Here is a 26737-nt window from a genome sequence, read left to right as displayed (position 1 = left end):
GACAAATTCATGCGTCTTACATGCATTTTAATTCCTATCAAACGCATTTACTAGCGTGAATGAGCCTTTAGGAAGCAAAGATGAGACATGATCACGTGATCAGCCATCAACGAATTGCAGTACAGCCTCCCAATCAACCTAATCACATTTCTACAGGAATTAAGAAAATGTATCAACACTAACTTTTTTTTCTCTTTATTCAGCATAGATTGTAACCTATAAGGAAAACAAAAATGGAAAACCGCCAGTTTTACAAACGTCCTAGACTTCAAAAAGGTAGACTCTTTTAGTAGCAGGTTTCCAGGGCTCAAGCGAGAATGAGTGCCAGGTAAATGACCAATATTTTTACCAGCTGCGTCACCCAGCACCCAACTCCTGTGGCATCACTGCAATACATACACAGCACTGGGGCCAATTCTGCAATTATATTTGGTACCTCCTCCCACTTAGCACTTCCTGTGAAAACCTTAGTGCAGTGGCATGTTAAAAGCAGGGCTGTGGAGTCGGTACAAAAATCCACCGACTTCGACTCCTCTAATTTGCATATTACAATCTTGTTGATTGAAAGTATGTAACATGAAAATCGTCTCTTAACTGCTAACGCTTAGGAATTTTAAAAGACAACTGAAGTGAGAAGGATATGGAGACTGCTATATTTATTCCCTTTAGTCATAGACTAAAACTAGTCCTTGGTAAGAGTACTTGTAAAAGGTAAAGACCAGAACAAAGAACATCTGTCAGGCCCTAGGCAATGTAACTTTGGGTACATGTAAGAGTGATGTGCAGGTACTCTGCAGGGGAATAAGGAGATTCTTCCTCTATTACACATTCTTCATGCACAATCTGAACCAGGTTTATGGGTGATAGACAACACCTCTGTGTTCAATGTGCACAACGTTCTGAGTGGATTCCCTGCGCTCTGTGGGACGTGCATATGTATGTGTAACGAAGTAAACCTGAGACAGATGAAATTAAAGTTTTATACATACCTGAGGCTTCTTCCAGCCCCCTTCAGGCTAATCAGTCCCTCGCTGTCCTCCTCTGCCACCCGGATTTTCTGCTATTAGTCCAGGCACTTGAGTCAGTCTGGCGTGGTGCGCATGAACACACTCCGCCCGCTAGCGTACTAAATCTGCGCAGCACTATTGCGCAGGTGCAGAACGCTCCTGGCTGTGGAAGCGGCATGCAGCTGTACAGCGCTGACTGGCTGAATTGCCAGGACTCATAGCAGAAGATCCAGGTGGTGGAGGTGGACAGCAAGGGACTGATTAGCCTGAAGGAGGCTGGAAGAAGCCCCAGGTATGTAAAATTTTCCTTTCATCCTTCTCAGGTACCATTTAATTTGTAGTCACCAAACCAAATTTTAACAACATATTAAATTATTTGATTTCATGAGCAAAGGTACATTTGCATAAATTAGAATCAACGCAGAATTATTTCCATCGCATTGACCATCTCTATTAGGGACACGGCTACACATCAGGCTTTATACTTACAGCATAGATGTTATTTAGTATATATGTTACGGCCAGAACCCGAAGTGTGGCCACTTCTAGTTCTGGCCGGCCACTTCGGGTTCTGGCCGGCCAATGCGCGAAGTGGCCGCAGCGCTGCGGCCAATGTGAGAAATGTTTTGTTGACGCCGTCTCGCCGCGGCCAAATTGATGATGCTTAATTGTAATGAAATGTAGCCGGCGGCAATGTCATAGATGAAGCCGCCGGCTTTCGCGCACTGCCTCTCCCCGATCCACCCTCCCTCCTCTCCCCGCCTCCCATTACAATACATAGCAGCCGGGCGGGGACATGCAGCCGGAGAGTCGTTCGTCGCGGCAGGGGAATCCTGCCGTTCCTGCAGAGCGGGGTGCTGGCAGAAGCGATGTCTGCAGCCTCCCCCGCTCTGCTGCCCCTGCTGCGACGAACGACTCTCCGGCTGCATGTCCCCGCCCGGCTGCTACGTATTGTAATGGGAGGCGGCGGCGAGAGGAGGGAGGGGGGGATCGGGGAGAGGCAGTGCGCGAAAGCCGGCGGCTTCATCTATTCTATGACATTGCCGCCGGCTACATTTCATTAAAATTAAGCAAGTTTGTCATCAATTTGGCCGGGCGAGACGGCTGTAAACATTCCATTTCTCACATTGGCCGCAGCGCTGCGGCCACTTCGCATATTGGCCGGCCAGAACCCGAAGTGGCCGGCCAGAACTAGAAGTGGCCACACTTCGGGTTCTGGCCGTAACATATATAAGATTCCTGTGTACACATCATACTCACAGTCACAATCAGATGTGTATATCTGACTTTAAAAATACGGGGACTGCTTTATTGAAGCATTTGCGGTCATTTAATTTTTGTGGACTAAGCACAGCTATTACTGTATGTAGAAATTATTTATGATGACTTATCTGAGAAATAGAACATTTTATCATATTTTCTATTTTAATTACAGTTTAAAGTCATTAGGAGTCGGAGTCGGAGTATTTTTTCCCGACTCCAGGCACCCAAAATTGCCCCGACTCCGACTCCACGACTCCGACTCCACAGCCCTGGTTAGAAGCAGGTAAGAATCTACATTAACGTTTGCTACAAAGAAAGAAAAACAAAACAAAAATCAACACCTTGCAATAGTAAATGTCCTCAGAAAAAGTGCAATCTTGATTTATTTAGCGTCAGTCTGTGCCTTGTCTGCATTTAGATCAGTCATAAAACTGTAATGCGTGTCAATATTTAAAGGGATCAGCTGACTCTGAAGCCTTGAACAGACATACCCGAGGGAACATGGCCTCAAACGGTAGGGACGATGAGATGTGCACGGGTATCCTACAATGTCACTCTGGTGTCCAGCATGTCGGATCACTAAAGCCACTTTTACATTTTTATTGCATTGTGGTGGGGATGTGATGCTCCTGTCACATCCCACTGTTACGCAAAAAACCACAATCATATGACCCTGAGTGCAGAGTGCACTGACACGGTCATATGTATAGCGCCCTTCCCCCCCAGTGACATACTCCCTGCTGGGCAGGAAGTGTGTCACTGGCATTCACCTTGGTCCTTGCACTGCGCACTGTCCTTTACACCTACTGTGTCACCCATAGAGTTCCATTACACCAAGCACTGTGTGTTAAACACGGTGCTTCCAATAACCTACTGCTGACCTTGCATCAGCATGGATACTTCTGGTTCACCGCAATGGACCGCAGTAAGTGTGAAAGTCTCCATAGACTTTCATTGCATTCACGGCCCTCTGTGGTAAAATAGAGTAACACAGCATAACACGTAAGTGTAAAAGGGTCCTGAAGGCCCGTACCCACTGTCACAGGACCCCTAATGGCCAGACCGCAAATTGCCTTCCAATCGGTTTCAGCACACAGACCATGCAAGCTGTAGTCACGAGTCGGTGCGCAGAAACCGCCGGAACTTGGGCAGCAGCCCGACTAGAATGGAGCCTGTGGGTTATGGTACTTACAAATTACACACTATTTCAGGGTATAACTGCCACCACCTCTGTTTTCTAAGACAGAGGAACTCACTGACTGGCTATTTTTTGACCTGCAAATAAAACGGTTAAACACACTCTATTCTGTCTAGCTAGCAACAACAGTAGCGTCGTCTCAGAAGTTTGGGTTCAGTTTCTGTATGGCTGAATAATAGAGTAGCTGGAGCAACAACTGACGATAACATCGGTTTATTAATGCAATATAAATAATTATTATATACAGAAAATCGTTAAAATCAACAATTATAAGGACAAAGGGTAAAACAGTATAGAAAATAAAAATGGAGAAAAAAACGGATACTTAAAGTTTAATGGAAAGATGTCTTTTCTGGGAAAATCATAAAGTTCCTGGTTTCAATTCAGTTCAGTTAGTAACAAAGTTCTTTTGTTCCAGAGCAAAGTCCAAACAAGATGGCCGCTAACCTCGTGTCCTCTGGCTAGCAACAGACAGGCTCTCATACAGATGGAATTTGGAGGACTGAGGTCCGCCTGCTGGCCATGTGCTTTTGATGAAGCTGGCTCGGGGGTGTGGCCGTGCCTGCCCCCTCTGAATTGCCAACCAACCACAGTTCAAGTCCTTGGGGAGAGATTTTGGCTTAAACTTATAAAATGTTGTAACTCATAAACGATACATGTCATATTTAGGTGGATAGCAGATTCATACTTGTCGGAAAATACAGACTAATATGATATCAGATGTGACTTGGGTAGCGGGTCAGGTTCCTGAGAAGATTCATACCGCAATAACTGGACAAGATATTGCCAAGAATTTTATATCCCCACGTTGGGCAGACTAACGAATAAGACTATAAATTTCATAGCTGTGCGATATACGGTCTTCGTATACAGACAAATCATACAACACATGTATTCAAATCTGCCCCTGTCGGTGCCGTGCTGGCTGGCTTTCTCATGGCCACCTTGAGCTTCCTGGCTCTTTTTATGTAGCCATTTGGCTGTTGGGGGAATGAGCTGGCCTCTGCAGGGGATCCGGCCACGTGCGACATTCCTGAGGGGTGAGGGGAATACTTTACTCACAGGAGGACAGATCTCTGGTTTAAAAAAAAAAAAAGAACACAAAGAAGTCATTTTCAGATCGCTTGCACGACTGCACAGATCCAAACAGGAAGCAATCAGGAAATCGACTGAGAATTTTCTAGATTCACCTGCGTCTCTCACGGCTACTCCGTGACACCCACCACGCAATTTTCCCAACAATTCCCAACAATTTATCAGACGATTTTTTTTTCATTGACAATCTATAATTTCTCGCAATGTGGGTGCAAGCACAGGATCACCAAACGATGTTTAGCGTCATGTAGCGATAGTGACCATCACAGCAGATCGGTTATTTAAGATCCTTGACGACCCTGCGCAAAGTACCCTGATCTCTTGACTTCCCATTTGTGCCCATCGTGTACATGTAACGCCACGTGTATCCACCAGTCGGAATATGGATCGTGGAAGGCTTATCAATGGGACATAGCTGTATTTATCTTTCTCCGTCAGGTAATGAGTATTTAGCTTGAGAGCTGGATAAAGGGCACCGCCTTTGACATGGGAGACCAGGGTTCGAAACCTGGCTAGGGTCAGTACCTATTCAGTAAGGAGTCCTTAGGTAAGACTCCCTAGCACTGCAGGGTGGCCTCTTGAGCGCATCCCAGTGGCTGCAGCTCTTGAGCACTTTGGGTCCAACAGGAGAAAAGCGCTATACAAAATATTCAAATTATTATTATTATTATTATTATTATTGAGAGTCACCAATGAACAAGAAATAAACAAGTTCTTGTACTTTATTATGTGCAGCCCCGTTATCTCTCCTCCCCCTCCACTGAGCAGCACACAGCTCTTGGCTATACTGGAGCTTGTCTGTATAGTCCACGTTCCTTGCAATATCATCCCACCATAGAGCAAGATTGTTATGGATGACACTGAAAAGGGAAATTAAGTATCAAAGACCATCGATATGGCTTGTAAACAGTGGGCGTGGCTTATTTATCTTTTTTTTTTTTTTTTTTAAAGGCTAAATTAGGACAGTTATGGAATGTTTGGTGATCAATTTCCGAACGGATATCAGGGTAATTACACGTATTTGTAACCGTCTCTCTTTAAAAGCTGTACCTCTAAATTCAGCTTGAGTTTCTTGTGGTCTGATCCGGTTTTCTTTTTTTCCCTACTGACCAGCATGTTACATTAGCCCTTCCTTCCAACTTCTACATATTTGAAAGAAAATCTTTGGTATGCCAAGAACTGAAATGAAACCACAACTACATAGCAGATGTGCAGATAGAGACAAAATGCCTGTCTAGGATCTCCCCAAGTAGAATATATTAACTACAGCACAACTAAACATTTTAGACAGCCTAATTTATTGTTCTACATGAAGTAATACATGGTAAGATATATATAGAATTAGACAGCGATACACGGGACCTTACGGCTCTTGGCCAGGAAACCGTGGAACATTACTTTTGCGGATGCAACCATATTAATACAACGCATATCCCCTCTGAAAAAATCATTAGTAATTGTGAGTCATGTTACTTAAAAGACCGCTATAGGAGATATATATATTTATTCTTAAAATCCCCAATATGATTGCGTATAAAAAAGAAGAAGAAGAAAAAAAAAAAGAAGGGCAACTTCTCAATATCTGGTAGCTAATCATCTGTCGCCACCACTCTGGTATTGGCAAGGTTTCGCCCCTTACTTGATCTCTTCCATTTAACAAGACTTCTAACTACCATTTTTTGTTGTTGCAGTGAATGACAGCTCAGGAATTATATACAGACAAGTAATAACCTACAGATGCTAAGTTTCCTTTTCCAAGAGGACTGTCATAGGAAAAAATCTCAAAGTAGTACTAAATAGCCAACACAAACCACTATTATTCAGCAGCTCCAAAAGTCCTGGCCCCTCCTCTTTACATAGAAGAGATGAAGCTGCTGAACTTAAGCCAACCAGCATGTCCATAATGCAACCATTCCTAAAATTGCCACTGAAAACTATAAATTCAGGCAAAAGTAATTGAGAGCATTTCTACAGCAAAAATCTTGTCAATTTTTTTGCCGTATTCCCTTGAGGCCCATTTCAGGACAGCTGAACAGTTGCAGCGAATTGCAGCGGTTATAACACCACGTGTGCCAAGCGATGACGCACGGTGGTGTTACTGGGTGGTGGAGGAGTGCGAATGTCAAGTCTGAACATGAAAGCACCTGTCCGGTGCAGGAAAGCAGCTGACAGAAGGTGACTTAATGGCTTGCCAGCTGCCCGTGTGAAATGGCCCTAAAATAAAAATACTTTTCATCTACCCATTTTCACCTATTTAATTAACAATCAATTATTCAGTTTAGAGTAAAAAGACAATAACAGAGAGCACACTTATTTGATTCATGCACATTATTTGTCAAAATGCACACTGCCGCAATTGGTCATTAGTCAGAATAACTAGTCGTTCGCGTTTGCTCACGTTCTGCAAACATGTTTTTTCCCATGATTTTCAAATGGACAGCTTTCTGCTTTTCCTGTACAACACGTCCATTGCAATTACAACATATTCAGCCAAATCTGAAAATTGTGAGCATGAAAACACGATCACAGAGTGAACACAGAGACGGAAATCCAGGAATCGCATGGATAACGCACTGTCATGTGTGCTCCCTTCTAAAGGCAAGCAATCATTCTTGTAGCTTACAAAGGATTATGTCACAAAAAGATCAGCGTGGAAGACAATTACCAGCACACAGTCTCTTGATTCTACCTGTATGCTAATACGATGACTGTGTCCCAAAGGCTGATCACGGTTCCAACCACAGGATAAAAGACTGGGATACCTGCTGTGGGAATTTCAAGTTGTTGGAGTTAACTTACAAAAGTTGGAGGATGGAGGAGAACTAATAACTTTTCCAGGAAACCTGAACTGGACTTAAAAAAAAAAAAAAAAAAAAACGGCCTACTATTAAGTTGCTAGGCAATCCCAGCCTTAGTCATACCAGAATCAGAGTGGTGGTTGCTGAAAGGTTCACAGATGTGTGACACAGAGGTAATATAAAGCAACCTGTAAGGAACTTATCTGTTTATACTGAAAGTTGTGCCGAGAACCATGCTGAGACCTCCACTTCCGGGTCTCGGCGCTTGTTCCCCCGCTGATGACGTGCAGGCTGGAAAGCAGGTCGCACTTCCTGAATGGCGGAGGGCGTGTTCTCAGTACACCCTCCGCAAGGGTAAACAGTAGTCAGCTGACTGCAGTCAGCTGATGTTACAGCTAACACTTAGGCAGGATGTGCTGCTGTCTGATTGGATGTGTGGAGTGTGGCCGGCCACTGATTGGATGAGAGTTGTATTTAAACATGCTGAGTGCTTCCAGTCATTGTCCGTGATAGCAAAGCTGTGGCTAGTTGCTGGGTGTGCACTTACTAATATTGTTTATCTGGAATTTGACTCTTTCTCGACCATTCTGGTCTGCTGCCTGAATTAACCTCTGCCTGTTACCTGGATACTCTTGCCTGCTGCCTGGACTGACCTCTGCTTGTTACCTGGATACTTTTGCCTGCTGCCTGGACCGACCTCTACTTGTTACCTGGATACTTTTGCCTGCTGCCTGGACCGACCTCTGCTTGTACTTGGACCCTCTTGCTTATTGCTTGGATCAACCATTACCTGTCACTGGATCTGCTTACTGCCTATCACTATTGTGGGCCTCATACTCATCAAGGTACTATTACAGTATGACACTTGTGAACTCTTGAACTCTGTTGATACCTGCCTCAGCGGGGCTCTGGGTGGTTATTGTCCACTCTACTTCAGTCTGTATACCTTGCACGTAAAGACCAGGGGGTAAACGTAGTCAATAGACTTCAAACTAGAAAACGCATACACGAAAGCGATTTTGTGTATGCGTTGCTATCGTGCAGCCAACGCACAGAATACACATTGTGGTGCGCTAGGAGCGCAGGCGTTGGCAGCCAACTAATCAGGATTCTAGACAATGCACACATTCTGTGTGCATTGTGTGATTAGATGTTCCCAGAAGCGTTACATCGTATTACATCGTAACGCATGGGAACGCACACCTGTAATGTGAATGGTAACATGAAAGTCTATGGACTTTCATGTAGCCATGCAGATCGTACACCATGTGCGTTGCGTCAAAACTGACAGCGCAGCACATAGTGTGAATGAGCCCTAACTACACAACCACAGAGAAAACTTTCTAATCAAGTCCAAGCTCTCATGAGTTTGTTTAAAGTGAGTGTTTACCATTTCAAAAATAAAAAAGTCGGATACTCACCTAAGGAGAGGGAAGGCTCGGTCCTAATGAGCCTTCCCCTCTCCTCTCCCGGTGTCCGGTCCCGCGCAGGATCCCCCGTGGCAGTATTCGACCAGTTTGGTCAAATACTGCCACTTCCGCATGCCGAAGGGAGCTTTCGGAAGCCTTCGGGAGCACTCGGGCTCCCGAAGGCGGGCCGCTCCATACTACGCATGTGCCAGCGCCCTCTATGACGCACCGGCGCGTGCGGAGTATGGAGCGGCCCGTCTTCAAAAGCCCGAGTGCTCCCGAAGACCTCAGAAGTCCCTGCGGTGGCGGATGCGAACGTGGGGAGCCAGCGCAGCACCGAGGGCACCGGGAGAGGAGAGGGAAGGCTCATTAGGACCGAGCCTTCCCTCTCCTTAGGGGAGTAACTGACTTTTTTATTTTTAGATTGGTACCCATTGGCTTTAATGGATGTTCTTGTTGTCCATGTAACTTTAAAGAGTAACTGTTAGCCCCAAAAATGAAATTTAAATCTCTATTGCAATGTTTTATTTACTTTTTAAGTGAGCCAAAAAGGCAATGCAGAAGTTAAAAATCACCATGCACGGCGGCGGCTGCTCTGCGGCGCTGGAAGTGCTCCCGCTCTCTTTCCGTGTCAGAGCGGTCAGTTGTTTGGGGTGAGAATATATCGGCACCTGGTCCTGGGGGGGGAGAGGGGGGTCGGGCAGACATAGGCATGCTCTGCATGCTCAGCAGTATCTGATATGCGGCTTTGCGGCCGGAGCTTGAGGAAAAGGCTACATAGTAAAAAAATTAGATTGATTTTTAACTTCTGCATTGCCTTTTTGGCTCACTTAAAAAGTAAATAAAACATTGCAATAGAGATTTAAATTTCATTTTTGGGGCTAACAGTTACTCTTTAAATGCAAAAAACACAATACTATGCGGATATATTGTTGAGACTTTCTGCAATACTTTATAAAGTTCACTGAACTATTTACATTCAATTGTCTATCTTTTCCACAGTGTTTTTTGCTGGGCATACACAGCTCAATTTTGCCACTCCATTCTCCCGCTCGATCGATTCCCTGCTCGATTCCGCAGGCAATTCTCTTATCCTCCGCTCGTTTTTCTTATCTTTTTCCATTGTGTTCAATGTGTAATCGAACGGCGAAACGATCGGGCAGGAGATCGGACATGTCGGAAATTATCCATCGAGCCATCTAAATGGCTCAAAAACGAACCGTGTATTCCCAGCATTAAGCAGAAAATTAGCTTGGCTGCTGAAAATGAGTAGCAAAGGCTACTGCCATGTTCAGTGATTCTTGCTGCAAGGTGTTTCAAGACAGTCTCATTGCAGCAGTATTCAAAACAGTTCGCACAAAATGCTGCTGTCACAGAGCAATCCCAACCTGCTTTTAATTTGGGAAATTCTTAAAGTCAATTATTTTTAGAAGAATTACACTGCCAAAAAAATACTTGCACAGCACTGATCTAGATTTAGGCTTGGTTCACACATAAATCTGTACATTTCCAGTCAAGTCAGTTTAGCATCAGTTTTCTATTAGTTTTACCTGTCAGGATTGGAACTGTTCTCCTTTTATGTATGAACACACCTATAGAAAATGGATTAAAAAAAAAACGGATAGGACTGGACTGGAAATGTAGATTTGTGTGTGACCCAAGCCATACAAAACTGATGCAACTGTCAAAAACTAACAGGACTGGACAACTTTTATGTGTGAATCCAGCCTTGCAGCAATTTTATAACAAAAAGTGAAACTTCCTTAAAACCGACTCATCAAAAGCATAAATGAGCAATTCACTTCTCAATCACCCTAGGCTTTACCACAGCTATACATTATCAACCTCCTGAATGTGTACAACTGATATTTGGTAATTTTATGATGCATTAGCATTATATAGATACTGCAGGTTGTTCCCCATAACTGTATTTCAATAAGGGGTTTTCCAAGAAGTCAGATGTACAAATCTACTTTCATTCTCTTAAAGGCTTGCACAATAAAATGGACATTTTTGTTAGCTAGCCACCCTGTACATAAATGATTCAGTGGCCACCGCTTCAGAAAAGCCCTCACACCACTGGGTGTATCTAAGATATAGGACTATTATACTATTATGGTCAGGACTAGTGCGAAGCAGTCATGGGGTTTGATTCACAAAAGAGTGCTAACTGTTAGCACGGGCGTTTGCGTGTGAATTTTCGCATTGCGCGCGATCGCGAATTTTCACGCGTAAACGATAACGTTTTCACGCGCAAACGATAACTATTTAGCAGGAAAATTTGCGTTTGCGCGCAAAAACGTTATTGTTTCGTGCGAAAATTCGCGAGCGCGCGCAATGCGAAAATTCGCGCGAAAACGCCTGTGCTAACAGTTAGCACTCTTTTGTGAATCAAGCCCATAGAGGGAGTATATGGCAAGCAGTTAAAAAGGGTGCCGCATAAAAACATTAGCGGCTTTTGCAGCCGAAGCAAGCAAAAAAGTCGCATACGGCAAGTGGTTATAAAGAGCACCGCATAGAGCACAATTTTATTAGCAGTTTTTGCATTGCCCACAGTAAAATAGAGGTGCACAATATTTTTTAATGGCACTTGGAAGTCTCAATACGAAAATCAGAGAAAAATTTATATAACGGCAATGGATTAATAACCATCTGAAAGTTATAGGCACAGAATACAACAGGCAACCCACTATCCAAAATACGTAGTGGCAATCAAGTATGGTACAGTTATGGAAATTTCCAGTCCCGCCTTTATTCTCAAGAAAATATTCCCACTCTACAAATGTGACACTTGAGGTTTTGAAGAAGCAATGTGAGCATCTAAAAGCAGCATGTCCTCCACTGGAAATGCACGGAGTGCTGAGATGACAAGGAACATCTGTGCATTTTTCTATGTCTCATAAGCTTCCTCTTCAACCATAAGGATGAGACAGCCAGGCAGAGAGCATTTCTGAGATCTGAACTTCAACTGAAAACATATGTCAGGCTTGTGAGTATGGCCAAGCCCCTGCTAGCAATCCAAATAAGATAGCTGCCTTCCTTTCACAGATGTGTATTCCTGGCATAGCATTCCACATTGTCCAAACTTCTCCCATGCACTGACATGGCCAGCTTACATGTATGCGTGTATTCCAGGCATAGCATTCCACGCTCTTCGCACTGTTCACATTCACTGACATGGATGGGTACATGTCAGCAGATTCCAGACATACAAGTCTCTCATGTCTGCACTTCAAACACAAATAATGACTATAATGCCAGCCCCACTGTGCACTGAAGCTAGCAATAATGCTTCACCTCAGGTTGCAGTCGGGAAACATTTTATGTAGAAAGATTATACCCCACACACTTTTGCAGACCCGCACATTTCACTACTCAATGGCACTTATAGGGCCACTCGCAAAAAAATTAAACATCTAATACACAATTGTGCAGGTACTTAAAGAGGAACTGAAGTGAAAATAGCGTAATGAATAAAACTGCTTTTTTTTCACTATATATATATATATATATATATATATATATATATATATATATATATATATATATATATATATATATATATATATATATATATATATATATATATAAAAATCGTGCTCATTTATACACATTTATACATTAGTCAGTGTTTGCCCATGTAAAATATTTCATCACGCCCAATTTACATTGTGAAATTTACCACAGATGGCGACATCTTTAGTACTGTCAGGTGCAACTCTGCAGAATATTTGTTTGAAGTCACCGAAAATAATGTCTGCTTTCCCAGAATACCGTGGGAGGAGCATTTTGCACACCTAAACAGCCTAGGCTAAACATCACTGGAAGGGCAGGGTTGCATACCAATATACAGCAATACATAGATCTAGGTAGTGTTTGATTCTAAAACCAGCAAAATTACCATAAATGTAGGAATCGGTTTAAATGTACTGAGTTTTACTATACTTGTCATTAATGTGCATCTTCTAAAGAAATACATTTCTCCCAAATGCATATAAAATACCTTTTTCCTATGTAGCCATATGCACCATAAAATACTTTTCTCCTATGTAGCCATTGTGTATAGTTAGTAGTAAAAATCTGAAAGGTTTTGAACTAGTCATCAATATAGACATGAATCTACTGCTGGTGGAAGAAGGAAACAGGCAATCCGCTTGGTGAGAGAAGGGCGCTCACTTGACAGGGGATCAGCACCTATTATGTAACCTGTACCTAGTATGATTTGCAAGCCTCTGGCAGGGTCCTTCCCCCGAGTGTATACAACTTAATCATACAGGTAACCTTCTTGTGGACCGACTTGGACTTGATCCACGTGGTCTAGACCTAAGCTCTGTTGCATTATCTTATTGTCCATCTCCCTATTTATTTATTGCATAATATGTTGGCACTTTATAAATACAGTAGCAATTAAGATTAAATGGACAGAAAACTAGAGAATCAATCACTGCATGATCCATTTGAGATTAAAAAGAGATTGATCATTTGCTAGATTGGGCAGTCATTGACCCATGTACTGCATTATACCTTCCATGAGGGAAGCTATGATACTTCATTACGTTTCATTGTTGTGCCTTGTCAGTGTGTGGACATTCTACCAACCTCATAGCCACATACCATTCCATCTCTGCAGCTGTCAGTGGTTACTAGGTGGCACTAGCTATCTTATACCACTGCTTCTGCTGGCCACTTCCATTCAGCTTCAACTGCATCGCCTTGCTACTGTGTACAAGTGGATACGCCTTGTGATTTTACATTGTGTGCTGTTATGAGGGGTAAAACGGCTGCCAAGTAACTTCCATGTAAACTACCCCCAAGCTGCCAGCTTTGAAATCATTATGTACATGACAAACCACCAAATATGAAAATGAGCTGAACTTACCCGGAGCTTCTAATGGTCCCCCGCAGACATCCTCTGCCTGCGCAGCCATTCAGATGCTCCGGCCCCACCTCCGGTTCACTTCTGGAATTTCAGACTTTAAAAATCTGAAAATCACTGCACCTGTATTGCCGTGTCCTCGCTCCTGCTGATGTCACCAGGAGCGTACTGCGCAGGCACAGCATTTTCTGTACCTGCGCAGTACTCTCCAGTTGACATCAGCAGGAGCGAGGACACGGCAATGCAGGCACAGTGGTTTTCAGACTTCAAAGTCTGAAATTCCTGAAGTGAACCAGAGGCAGAGCCAGAGCATCCGCGAGTGGCTGCGCGGGCACAGGATGTCTGCAGGGGACCATTAGAAGCTCCGGGTAAGTTCAACTCATTTTCCCCCCAAACCCCCTACAGTATTCCTTTAATTACAAGCTTTACAGATTGAGAGATCCACATTTCCACACTTGTGTTAGCAATGACATCACAGATACAGTCCACTGTGCTAAGCATCATAAAGTGGACACAACAGGCACAAGCAGTAAACTAGCCCAGCAGCAATGCAAATTACACTCTCTAGATACTTTAGATTGGAGTGGCTGACTTTTAATCTTTATGCTTCCCCCCCTAATAACATTTTGCCATTTAAAGTGTCAACAACGCCTATGGTGCTAAATTACTACAACATTCTGTCTCAAACTACTGTAGTGAGTAACAGAATAAATACATTACTAATAAACCGTAGCTAGTGGCAACATTGTGAAGCATTTATGAAAGATAAAGGCATGCTGAACAAAGCATATATCTAGATTACACCTTTCATTCCTTCAGGTCCAGTGAGCCCTGCATTGCAGTGAATTTCAGGTCACTGTGCCAACATGAGGATTTATTAAACTGCAAGAACTGAAAGAGTGGAGGTTCTATACTCATGCATTAACATATGTTAAACATATGATAGAGGCTATGGACTGCAGCCAAATATAAGTAATGTAAGTCGCCTATTTAATGCAAGCGTCAGCATAGTGAAAATGTAGATAAAATACTGCCTGTGTATCTAATGCAGTATGCTCTGCGCTTACAAGAAGGGAAAAAAAGTTTCCTCCTTTTGCTTCTAAATGCCTAAGCCTCTGTACCGATAACTGGTGCAAGGCAAGTGGCAATACAACAATCAGTTTTACCTAAAGTTGCTGATATAAATAACTTGTGGCCTGATAATACATCAGGTGAATAGTGATCAATATACCACTGAACAGTGTGACGGTTGCCATACATGTGGCTATGATTGGCAGAATCGACCAATAGATCTCTTTCTGAACGGAGAGAGATCTGTCAGCTGCCCAAACACTGCAGGCCGATTCCCGATCTGTCAGCTGCCATACACTGCAGGACGACTACCGATCTGTCAGCTGCCCAAACACTGCAGGCCGATTCCCGATCTGTCAGCTGCCATACACTGCAGGACGACTACTGATCTGTCAACTGTCCATATACTGCAGGCCAATTCCTGCTCTGTCACCTGCCCATACACCACAGGACGATTTCCGATCTGTCAACTGCCCATATACCGCAGGCCGATTTCCGATCTGTCAGCTGCCCATACACCACAGGACAATTTCCAATCTGTCAACTGCCCATATACTGCAGGCTGATTCCCAATCTGTCAGCTGCTAAGGGGGGCAGTGCTGGGGGTTCCATCACGTTATATGTACCGATATTGCACACCGTTACTGCCGCGCAACCAATCAAGCACATGGGCCCTACATCTTGTGTCATGTCTGATCAATACAAGTGACCAATTTCGGCCTGAAATTGGTCACATCATCAATTGGGCATGCTCTTGGCAGCAACGATTTTCATCTGATTCGATTATAATAAATTGAATCAGATGGTCGATCATCAAAGTCAAAATGGCCACCTTATAGGTGTGTACCTACCTTTGATGGATGTCACCCATGGCGACATCGCTGGGCTGTACAGATACAAGTCAGCTGTGTAGGTGACTATGCGCTCTTGATATGTGGGGGAGGTGGAGGGATGACAGACTGGCAAGTGTGTGACATCACGCGACAAGTGGGAGAGCAGGGTGAACAATGCGATTGGCTGTCACTGGGGGCGAGATGATCTGCCAGGTGGATCGCTTGCAGGTTGGGGGGGCGATGGTCGGGGGCCTCTATACACCTGCCCGATTATCAGCAGAGGCGGCCGTTAGTCTCTGTGGCCATGACTGACAAAGGAGTATGAGTACACACCTTAAATGGTACTCGAGGCAGGGGTGGAGAAAAAGTGGCGTTTTACTTACCTGGGGCTGATTCCTGTCCCCCGCAGTCTATCAGGACCCTCAGAGTCGTTCCAATCCCCTCCAGTGTGTTGCTAAGGGCAGGTTCACACAGGCGGTCGCTGGTGTACATGCATGTCAATTATCGCCGGGATCCTCCACTTCCTACATAAAGATGAATCGCAATGTTCATCTCAATGCGTTAACCGTCAATTGCACAATACAGTATAGGAGATTTTTTTTTATATTCTATACCAACAACGGAGCACATTTGTTGTTTTTTTTTGTTATCAGTTTGGGTGAAAATATAGGCGTACAGTAGGTATAGATGTACCGTACTTCCAGCATCCCTGGCTGCCTCTCCTGCTTATCAGCCAAGCTGGAAAGCCCTCAGCTGATGCCACTACTGAGCCCACAATGAAGCATCGCCCCACATCCTTCCACCCAACAGAACAGGATCCTTTGCTAATAGAGCAGCAGGTTGGTACAGGGATCAATCTAAACATTCAATATCATAGTTAACACCTTCTTTTTATAGTATTTAACCACTTGACCACTGAGGGTTTTTTACCCCTTTAGGACCAGAGCAATTTTCACCTGTCAGCGCTCCTCCCATTCATTTGCCAATAACTTAATCACCACTAAAATGATCTATATCTTGTTTCTTTCCACCACCAATTAGGCTTTCTTTGGGTGGTACAGTGTTAAGAATTATTTTATTCTAAACACATTTTAATTGGAATAATAAGAAAAAAAAATTGAAAAAAAATTTCTAATTACTCTTGGCCATTATAGTGTTAAAATAAAACATTCTACTGTGGATAAAACCCGCCCATTTGTCCCGGTTATTGCAACATTTAAAACATTTCCCTAGTACAATGTATGGCGCCAGTATTTTATTTGGAAATCAAGGTGCATTTTTTCAGTTTTGCGTCCATCACTAATTACAAGTCCGTAAATTATAAATTAACAGTAATAAACCCTCTTAAAGAGACTCCGTAACAAAAATTGCATCCTGTTTTTTATCATCCTACAAGTTCCAAAAGCTATTCTAATGTGTTCTGGCTTACTGCAGCACTTTATACTATCACTGTCTATGTAATAAATCAACTTATCTCTCTCTTGTCAGACTTGTCAGCCTGTGTCTGGAAGGCTGCCAAGTTCTTCAGTGTTGTGGTTCTGCTATGAACTCCCCCTTCCGGGCCCCTGTATGCACACTGCCTGTGTGTTATTTAGGATTAGAGCAGCTTCTCTCTTATCTTTTACAAGCTGGATAAATCGTCCTCTGAGCTGGCTGCGTTTTCACATACTTAGGATTTACAGACAAGGGCAAAGCTGTTTGCAGGAAGAAACAAGCAGCCTGAAACTTCAGTGCATGAGAACAGGGGGAAAGAAACACACAAATAATCTCTTCAGATTCAAAAGGAAGGCTGTATACAGCCTGCTTGTGTATGGATATATTTTCTATGTGTGGACATACTGTACATCAACCTACTTCCTGTTTTGGTGGCCATTTTGTTTGTTTATAAACAAACTTTTTAAAACTGTTTTTAACCACTTTTAATGCGGCGAGGAGCGGCGAAATTGTGTCAGAGGGTAATAGGAGATGTCCCCTAACGCACTGGTATGTTTACTTTTGTGCGATTTTAACAATACAGATTCTCTTTAACATAAATATTAAAAAAAAAGTTCAATTTATGTACTTTTTTTTCCCCTATACAAAAAAAAGTTTGGGTACTATGGGAGGGTGTGGGAGGGAAAGAATTATAAAAGTCAGGGTTGGGATTTTTATAAAGTAAAAGTGGATATTGGTGTAATTTACTATTTGGCCACATCGGCCGCCCGCTGCTGTAGACTTATATTTACGGCTGTGGTACCTCAAGTGAAGTTTTGCAGGCCCGTGAAAATACTGGCTGCACACTTTCTCGATCACGCTCCTGTCCCTGTGGCCGACTTGCATCTGTGCAGCACGTGTACGTACGTACGTAGCAGTAGCAGGCGCACTGCTGGGCTACCGATTAGTCACGAAAATGAAACTGAACCAGGGCGGGGGGACCGGATGATCGTGAGTGATGTCGAGGGCACATAACGGCAGCAGGAAGCCCCAGGTAAGTGAAACTTTTTTCTTATAGATTCCCTTTAAAGAAAAATCTGATTTATTTATTTTTTTTATAAAATCTTTTCTATTTATGCAAACTTATGGAAAGAAAAACAACTGGAAAGAATGGATGTTCTATCATTTTTGATTGATTGCCATGGTTACGTACTTTTTAGAAGCTCTGAAAGTGCCACTGAACATGAAGTTACCACTTAACAGAATTCTGTAAAAATAAATATAACTCAAAGAACTGTGTGATATAAGACACTGTCATTTGTCCTTCACTTGTGATAGTGAAAATATAGACGAAAACAAAAAAGCCAAGCATTCTTAAACAGGCATAGTTTAGCCTTGCCTTGACATTTAAGAGGTACATCAAGGACAGACTAAAGTAATTTTAATTTACTTTCAATAAATAGCTGGCAAAGCATGAATATCATGATCACACCCAAGGCCATATTAATATTGACAAAACCCAACCAAATTCCATAACAAATTGTCATTGTTGTCAGTGTGCAGTGCAAGATAGGAAACAGGTGTACAGTAGAGAAAACCAGGAAGAGGCACTATCCTAATTTGAAGTGGACTGGCAGGTCTGTTGCCATGCTGGGAATGCAGCAACTCATAGCATGGACATAACTTCCTATCCTGTACCACCACCACCACCCCACAGAAGGGCTTTGATCTTGAAAATGAATGGGATCTATAATCTTGAAAAGGTTACCATTGCCTTAGCTAACTTTCATGCCTCAGCTACATAGTGCCCAGCGCACACACCCCTCCCCCCCATCCTCATCACTAAAGCTAAGTACCCACGGGGGTACAATTGTAGCTGTCGCCGCACACGGGAGCGTGTGCGCGACAGTTCGGCGGCAGTTCGGCGACAGCTCGTCGCCAAATCCCTCTGCATCCACACGGCAGCAGAGGGATTAGCGATGCGGCGGAAGCTGTCGCCGAGTTTCCTCCCCCCCCGCCGGAAGCTCCGTGTGGTGTGTGTGGGTAGCTGTCGCTAGCCCGCATACACATGCGGGGCTAGCGACAGTTCCGGCGAGGTTGCGGCGACGACTGTAGCCGGCGATTGAACATGTCAATCGCCTGGCGACAGCTCCGATGGGCGACGGTTCGGGGCGCGCGCATCATACACACGGGGGAACTGTCGCCGCAACACGCGCGTGCCACGCGGTTGCGGCGATGGCCGTCCCCCGTGAGTATGGGCCTAAAGCTAAGTACCCACGGGGGTACAATTGTAGCTGTCGCCGCACACGGGAGCGTGTGCGCGACAGTTTGGCGGCAGTTCGGCGACAGCTCGTCGCCAAATCCCTCTGCATCCACACGGCAGCAGAGGGATTAGCGATGCGGCGGAAGCTGTCGCCGAGTTTCCTCCCCCCCGCCGGAAGCTCCGTGTGGTGTGTGTGGGTAGCTGTCGCTAGCCCGCATACACATGCGGGGCTAGCGACAGTTCCGGCGAGGTTGCAGCGACGACTGTAGCCGGCGATTGAACATGTCAATCGCCTGGCGACAGCTCCGACGGGCGACGGTTCGGGGCGCGCGCATCATACACACGGGGGAACTGTCGCCGCAACACGCGCGTGCCACGCGGTTGCGGCGACGGCCGTCCCCCGTGAGTATGGGCCTTTAACTTGCTATGCACCTTACTCCTCCTTGCAGAAGTGCCATCTGTTTCCTTTTGACTTGTGAGGCCTTTCTTTCTTGCTGAGCAGCGTATCTGTACATGACTTCTAAAGTTACCCAAAACTACCTGTAAATTGAATTTCAGGCATAAGGAATTTGAAGTCCGTTAGGTCTCTTTCACACAGGAGACTGAACTGAACGCTAGTCAAGCCGTTCAGCTTCCAGACTGCCTTCCACACAGTGCCTTTTGGCTGAAAGTTAATGTAGCCCAAGGCGGTGCTTGTAGCCGTATGGGTCAGCACTTGACACGCAGTGTGGTCACTCAGCAGTCAAACTCACATTATGTTGTGTCAGAGCGTGATGTGACTCAATTCAGTGGCCACCTATCCACTACTGAGCCCTAGCAAGTGCTAGCCTGTGCAGGGAAGCAGCTGACAGGAGGTGGATTCATCCATGACCACGCTCGTGGCCAGAAGAAACATTGAACAGGTATGGAGGGACCCTGCGCAGGAAAAGTGAGCTGAGGAGAAAATCTGAGAAGCCTCTGGACTATCCAGAGGCTTTCCAATACTGAGCCAATTATCTCAACTTTTTTGTCACTTCAGGTGTCCTTTAAATTTTCCAACAGCTTAAAGGGAAATTTCTTATTTTCTGTGTTACCAAGGCTCTGCAAAGAGGAAAAAGACTTAAGGCTCATACACACATCAGACTATAGTCTTTTGAAAATGAAAGATCACAGACCAATTTTACCCCCCTCCATGTAGTATGAGAGCCATACTCTACACAGTCTATTCTATGGAGCTGAACTCCACATCAGACAGAAATCTTTGCAAGATGCTACACACACAGATGCTGTACAGACACAAAAGATCAGTATCTGCAAAAGATCTGTTCCTGCAAAAGATCCGTTCCTGCAAAATGCATTCATAGTCTATGATATCTGCAGATCATCATACACACCTTGTTTAACAGACATTCATCTGCAGATCAGATCCACCAGGATGGATTTTCAGATCTGCAGATGATTGTCTGATCTGCAGATGAATGTCAGTTAAACAAGGTGTGTATGATGATCTGCAGATCTCATAGACTATGAATGCATTTTGCAGGAACGGATCTTTGGCAGGAACAGATCTTTTGCAGATACTGATCTTTTGTGTCTGTACAGCATCTGTGTGTGCAGCATCTTGCAAAGATTTCTGTCTGATGGGGAGTTCAGCTCCATAGAAAAGACTGTGAAGGTATGGCTCTCATACTACATGGAAGGGGGTAAAATTGGTCTGTGATCTTTCATTTTCAAAAGACTATGGTCTGATTGTGTATGAGCCTTTTGGTTAAAGGTGCCTCTGTCCAATCGCTCATCTGCTTTCAGTGTTTAGACACCTGGGCCCAGAGAAGGTGCAAAGGAACACATTAGAAGTATAAAATGAGCGGGTCTCAACCTGGATTCGACTATAAAAGCTCAGTTCTTTATTGTATCACGGCAAGAAGTGTCATCATTTGATCACAAAAATTTCCATAAAACAGGGTGTGTTTAATGCGAATTGTGATAAAATGATGACACTTGTTAGGCTAGTCAGCACTTGACAAAAGGCCTGCTTGCTGAAATGTTGCGCGTGTATTTATGCTGTGATACAACGAAGAATTGCGCTTTTCTAACCTTCAAATCCAGGTTGAGACCCAGCAATTTTCTACTGTGTACCAGCTAAGTTTAAATTACAGGTACTTGCTCTCATGGCAGTGCTCTATTTACTGAAAAAGCAGTTAGCTTCTTAGTGGAAGTAATTTAGTTATTTACTTTGAATTACTCAGATGTGGTATCCAGATACACCCAACTCACTTCCTACTTTCTAAACAGGAAGACATGGCTCTGGAAAACAGATAAACTAATGGTACACGGTGATAAACACATTGCAAATTAAATGTTATAAACAAATTTACTGTTTTTCAGTCATTGCACAGCTGTCTGTCCAAACATTTTTTTCTTTTTAGAGAAGTTTAAAGAGAAACTCTGACCAAAAATTTAACTTTATCCCAATCAGTAGCTGATGCCCCCTTTTACATGAGAAATCTATTCCTTTTCACAAACAGACCATCAGGGAGCGCTGTATGACTGATATTGTGGTGAAACCCCTCCAACAAATAACCCCTCCCACAAGAAAAGTTCAAACTTTTGTGGGAAATAGCTGTTTACAGCTGTTTTCAACTGCCAAAAGCCATGCAGCAGCTACATCACCTGCCAACAGTAAAATGTTCACTGGAGTTCCTCTTTGGGGCTGGTTCAGACGGACGTCTGCGTGGCGTCGCGTTTGGGGGCGTTGCGGCGGCTGCGCGGTCAGGCTTTCAGTAGCATTCTCGTCGCGTTCCGATGCGGTCGCGTTTTTTCTTCCCCTAGGGGGACATTAGCCGTCGCGGTTGGCCGCCCCCCTGGAACCTACATGTCGCTTCCAGGGGCAGCTTGAACGCTACCGAAAAGCGAGACCCGAACGCCGAGATCGTGTAAACACGCGCAAAAGCTCGGTGTAAACGCTCCCATTCACTTGAATGGGAGCTTTTACCGCGACGTTCCGAACGCTTGCGATAAGCGCTCCGCAAGCGTCCGTCTGAACCAGCCCTAAAGGAAAATGGACAGCCTCCAATATTCAATTTTTCCAAGGCTTCACAGCTGTTTAATGACAGAGCAACTACATTGTATTACAAAATCTGTATAATCAACAAATATCTTCTGGCCTCAATTTGCAACTGCAACATATGGAATCTTGCTAAAAAGCATGATAACAGTCTGCATCTGAAGATAGCCAGAATTTTCCTGTCTCTGTTGGTTTGTAAGTCTGCACAAAGCAGGAAGTAAAACTAAATGCATCCCTTTGAATGCTTTACTGGGTTTACTACAATGGGTGTATAGGCCTTACACATCCAAAGAAAGGCTGGCTATAAGTATGTCACAAGTTATCCGATTTCACTATCGGCTAAGAGCAAAGGAAGGAACTTCCACAATGGAACATTCAGAGCTACTGCACTGTAACTAAAGTAAAAACAAGTATGTATGTATGTATGTATGTATGTATGTATGTATGTATGTATGTATGCATGTATGTAGAATAAAGTTTGTTAAAATACTTTATATAAAAGAGGATTTGATAACTTGTTTTTCATTTAAATAGTAGAGATTCATACAATCCAGGAAACCGGTCGCTGCAACCACTGCACCTATGGGATCGGGAGCATAACACCAAAGAGCCAAGAGAATGTAGTAGATAAGAATTCTGCTGCACCACTCAGGATAAAAGTCCAATTTGTATTGAGGCAATTGTGGACAAACAGCAATACAGCTCACGCGCATTGGAGCAAACTTATGGCTCCTTAGGCATAGCTGTAGAGATACATGTCAAAGTAGTAAAGATACATGTCAAAGTTAATTTGTGTGTACCCCTAGAGCCTAAAAATACACACCACAGCACCTTGAATGACTAGTAAAGTTTTTGTCTTAAAGAGGAACTGTAACGACAAAACGTCCCCTGGGGGGTACTCACCTCGTGTGTGGGAAGCCTCCGGATCCTAATGAGGCTTCCCACGCCGTCCTCCATCCGTCAGGGGTCTCGCTGCAGCCCTCCGTGCAACGGTGACGCAATATTTACCTTTCTGGCTCCTGCGCAGGCGCTCTGACGGCTGTCGGCTCTGAAGTAGGCGGAAATACCCGACCGCCGTCGGGTCTGCTCTACTGCGCAGGCGCAAGTTTCCGGCGCCTGCGCAGTAGAGCGGACCCGACGGAGATCGGGTATTTCCATCTATTTCCGTGCCGAAAGCCGCCACAGCGCCCCCTCTGGAGCCAGCAAAGTTAAATATTGAAGCTACAGTCGGCTCTGTCGCCGGCTGTTCGGAGGGCTGCAGCGAGACCTCCGTGGGACAGAGGACGGCGTGGGAAGCCTCATTAGGATCCGGAGGCTTCCCACACCCGAGGTGAGTACCCCCCAGGGGAGGTTTTTGTTGTTACAGAGTCTCTTTAAAGTACAACTGAAGTGAGAAATATATGGAGGCTGCCATACATATTTCCTTTTATAGAATACTAGTTGCCTGGCAGTTCTGCTGGTCTATAAGGATGCAGTAGTGTCTGAATAATGCCAGAAACAAGCATGAACCTAATCTTTCAGATCTGACAATGTCAGAAAAAACTTGATCTGCTGCATGCTTGTTCAGGGTTTATCTCTAAAAGTATTAGGCCCCGTTCACACTGCACGCGTTTCCAGCCGCGTTTTGGAAACGCGTGCAGGTGGCCGACACGCACGACATCAGACAGTGCATAGAATGCAATGTCTGATGTTCACACTGCATGCGTTCCGGACCTGTGCGGTCCGGGAACGCATGCTGCACGCATTTTTTTGTAAAAACGCGTGGCTGTCCCATCCACTTTTCAGTGATTGGATCAGCACATTAAGCAGGCTGGCTTGCGGGTAGCCTGGATGCTGACTCAGCCAATGGTTGCCAGAGGTTGAAAATAGTCCTGAGAGACAGGGGTAGGGACTAGGATGTATACTTTATCAATGTTTTTATTTGCAAAACTGCCATTTTTTGGTTTGTTCTGTTATTTTGGTTAACTAATTCGTAGTTGTGGTATTAAGAAGCTGCATGCATGCCGCAATATGTAAGGTTGTAAAATTTTGGGGAACATTTTGAAGAAAACACTTTACAAAAAAAAAAAAAATACAGAACATGCTAATATAGCTGCAGACTCTCCTTAGGTTAAGTTCGCATAAAGTCAGCTGGCTGCCATCTCTCACCTGCATCAGTAACCTCCTCCCAAAGCAAGGCATTTTGTATTGGTTTGCGTAAAGCAGTGTTCTCCAACCCTGTCCTCAAGGCTCACCAAACAATACATGTTTTGTGGAAATCCAGAGATGGTTAATCAGCTCTAAGGAGACACTAATCGCCACACCTGTGAGTATGTGTGGTTTTCTGAAAAAGATTGCACTGTTGGTTGGATGTGAGGGCAGGGTTGGTAAGCTCTGTGGTTGTTAGGAAATTTTAAGTGGTTTGCAGGCATCTGTGAAAAACTGATAGACAATAAAGTGTACCCAAGCCGAAGCTCGGATACACAAAATCAGATACTTACCTAAAGAGAGGGGAGCCTCGCATGCGCAGTGAGCAGGAGCTGCAGGCTCCGTGTTACTGCACATAAGCAGCTACAGCACAGCAATGAATAAGGAAGTGGAGCTGCGTGGCCCTGTGGTGGAGGGGGACCGCGCTCTGCAACAGGGGGCTACCGACAACGGAGGGAAGCCTCAAATAGGAGCCCGAGGCTTCCCTCTCTGCAAGGTAAGATCTTTTTTTTGAACCAGAGCTTTTGGGTCGGCTTCACTTTAAAGATGTTTACACAAACACACTGTCAGTATCAAGCTCGTTGCTGTGAATGAGAATGGAGGGAATAAGTTCTTCAGACGGGTTGCTCAGGTATACCAGAGTGACATGCACTCTACATGGAGAAAGAAGAAAGGCTTCTTTTCCACTTGCAATTGCAAATCCGTTTGCAAAAGATTCTTTTTCGATGCGATTGCAACGTGAACCATCGGGAGGAAAACGCAATTGTGGCAATCGCGCAGCACTACAATTGCGCTCAGGGAAAAATGCATTAACGGAAAAAGTGCTCCGTGATTTACATGTAAGTCATGATGCACTAGCGATCGGCAAAACGCCAGCGATCCGCTTGTTCAAGCAAATCGTAGCTAGTGGAAAAGGGCCCTGAGGAAGGGGAACAATGGGGTCAGCTGCTTTTATCTTTTTTATTGAAACATAATTTATAGTGCATTTTATTCTGGGGCAAATCTAAATGTTACATGTATGCATATACAAGTATTTAAAATGTTACAGCTAAAAGGGATACCAGTATGTTGTCTTTCCATTTTCTTGTAAAAGTCATTCTTGGCCTCGCTGAAGCTTCAGCACTGACCTTTCATGTGGTGAATGTCACCTCAGAACTATAATGAAACTCAGTTTCCTTTACTTCCACTTTCATACTGACTTTATACTTGGGGAAAAAAATGACACTTTGTATTCTGGAAATTAAAAAATAAAAAACTGCTCATCCTAGACATGCTTGTACTGAAGTTAGGAGCTGGTGGTTTGGGCACAGGCAATGGTCGGTCATCGGATGCTGACTTCCTTCCTCTCTTCATTTACATAAATCTGACAACTTAAATTCCTGATTTTTACCCACTTTTAGGCCCCATTCACACTTAAAAGCGCAAAACGTTTTGCGGGAGTAATTTTTCCGCAATTAACGCAGAAAAAAAAAAAATCACTGGACACTGCATCGATTTTTAGCACTAAACGCAAACGCCGGAAAACCGCCTGAAAATGGTGCAGGCTACACATTTGCATCTGGCGATTTGCGTTAATCGCTGGCGATTAACGCAAATCGGGCAAGTAAGAACAGGCCCAATATTATAGCACTAGCGCTTTAAAAATCGCTAGCGCTTGAGCGTTTTGCCGAAATCACCGGCAAAACACTCCAGTGTGAATGGGCCCTAAGTGCTTGTTCACACTGGAGGCGGTTTTGGGAATTTACTTCCTGACTTACAAAAGCGCTTATACCACGCAGAGCAGAGTGATGGGGGAATCGCTTAGCGCAACGCACTTTGAACAAGGCCTACGACAATATTTAACCATAACTTCCCATCTTACGGTAATCCGTTGACAGCAGCTAATTGCCAGCAGTAGGATTTGGACATGGTGTGCGATATTCTGCTGCTGGCAGAAAGTTTTGTCCCCACTTGTGATCCCCTCCAAAATGTGAACCTTGCCTTAAACAACACCTGAACTGAGAGGGATATGGAGGCTGCCACATTTATTTCCTTTTAAACAATCCCAGTTGCCTGGCTGTCCAGCTGATCCCACATCAGTATTGGTTGAATCCCACACCTGAAACAACCATGTGGAGAAATGCAGTCAGAAACATCTGATAGGGCTGGTGCACACCGAGCGGGTTTTTTTGCGTTTTTGCAGCCGCTTGCGGATGCAGATATGCTTGGTCAATGTATATCAATGGGGTGGTGCACACCAGAGCGGGAGGCGTTTTGCTGAAACGCATACTCCCGGGCTGAG

At 44.3% G+C, this 26737-nt stretch overlaps 1 protein-coding gene and 1 long non-coding RNA gene across 10 annotated transcripts in view; one reads left to right on the top strand and one right to left on the bottom strand.

Moving 5' to 3' along the window:
• Positions 1–26737, bottom strand: part of SEPTIN11 (septin 11) — a 146320-nt gene that overhangs the window by 103102 nt on the left and 16481 nt on the right. The window lies entirely within an intron of this gene.
• On the top strand, positions 246–4067 carry LOC137547991 (uncharacterized). Its single transcript, XR_011026653.1, has 3 exons — positions 246–328; positions 2443–2553; positions 3887–4067. It is a non-coding gene; the product is annotated as an uncharacterized lncRNA (long non-coding RNA).

This window comes from Hyperolius riggenbachi, chromosome 1, assembly GCF_040937935.1.
Source record: "Hyperolius riggenbachi isolate aHypRig1 chromosome 1, aHypRig1.pri, whole genome shotgun sequence".
NCBI classification, from domain to species: domain Eukaryota; kingdom Metazoa; phylum Chordata; class Amphibia; order Anura; family Hyperoliidae; genus Hyperolius; species Hyperolius riggenbachi.
The sequence above is the reverse complement of the archived record's forward strand: the minus strand, read 5'-3'. Positions and strand labels throughout refer to the sequence as shown.